This window comes from Austrofundulus limnaeus, unplaced genomic scaffold (assembly GCF_001266775.1).
Source record: "Austrofundulus limnaeus strain Quisiro unplaced genomic scaffold, Austrofundulus_limnaeus-1.0 Scaffold594, whole genome shotgun sequence".
Classification (NCBI taxonomy): domain Eukaryota; kingdom Metazoa; phylum Chordata; class Actinopteri; order Cyprinodontiformes; family Rivulidae; genus Austrofundulus; species Austrofundulus limnaeus.
The window spans coordinates 32,986-34,269 of record NW_013952996.1 but is presented as its reverse complement, the minus strand read 5'-3'; the positions used below and the strand labels follow the sequence as shown (position 1 = coordinate 34,269).

The 1,284-nt window shown below is 35.8% G+C and overlaps 1 protein-coding gene across 1 annotated transcript in view; it reads left to right on the top strand.

The window, feature by feature from the left end:
• Positions 1-1,284, top strand: part of LOC106531073 (afadin) — a gene marked incomplete at its 3' end in the record, with an annotated part of 96,224 nt that overhangs the window by 62,142 nt on the left and 32,798 nt on the right.

Sequence of the window (1,284 nt, the reverse complement as noted above, 5' to 3'; positions counted from 1 at the left end):
CTCTGTTTTCTGAGAGACGCGCTCTGCCCGACAGGGAGCATATTTCTAACCCGAGGAAAGAAAACTGCTGACTCAGGAGTCAATAAGCTTTTCTGAAAATTTACAGAAAAACCCAGAGCCTGAATGTGCGACARRACCTGAGACAGATGCTCTGTAGCCTGCTCCTTGGAGCTGGCTGTCAGAGCCCAGTTGTCCAGGTACGCTAACAGGCGAACTCCTTTCTCCCTGAGAGGAGATAGCGCCGCTTCGACACATTTTGAAAAGGTGCGGGGCGCCAGAGACAGACCGAATGGCAGCACCAGGTATTCGTAGGCTACGCCTGTATAAATACTGTATTTAGTTGGAAGTCAAGTTTCATACGTTTAAATTTTTGAACTAGAAGATTTTGAAGTTAAAAAAAGATTGTTTACATTTTATTTCTAGAGTCTGAAGGTCACATAAGATGCAGTGAGAGTTCAGCAGCTGTTTTCTGATTGGTCGGCTTAATTTGTGATTGAATTGTTTTCAACCAAGACTAAAACAGAGGATGTGCTTGAAACTTTGGCACACAATATTTCTGCTTTGCATCTGCGCTCAGATGTTTACAAAAACACTTAGTTGTCTTGGTCACTGTGTAGTTTCACTTTACTGCCACAACAAACATTCATTTTCACTCATGCACAAAGATGACATTTTTAGGAAGATTTAAACCGTATCATACGGTTATTTACTGGTTCTCAGACAGTGTTTCTTTTCTCGTCTTGCTGTCTTGCTTTATTTTCAGTTATCTTAGTTTTTATTTCTAAAATTAAACAAGTTAGTCAGTKCTCCACATCTTGGCATTCACACTTTTATTTTAAATGTAAACAGAACTGTTTTCTATTTATATCATCTGTCTACTTCTTTATATAAAACTGCAAAGTAGGTGTTTTTAACCTTTTTGACCTCGGGGCCCAATTTATTGAACATAAAGTGACACGAGGCCCCGTCAGACATTACTAATGTATGGATCAAAATGTAATTATTCTAAATCTTGGTTTAATTTTTATTATATTTACATTATAACTAAAATAAATACACTTACATGTAAGTGTATTTTAAGGACACTTAAAAGTAAAACTCCTGTCAGATAATCACAAGATGTGATTATGACAAAAAACATTTTATATTGTAACCTGCCCATAATTATTTGAACTGTCAGTCAACAGACCACTCAGGCTTATCAACACAAATATATATATATATATATTTTAACATAAACAATAACAAAAATAGACAATTCAATAAATAAAATTGTGGGCATAA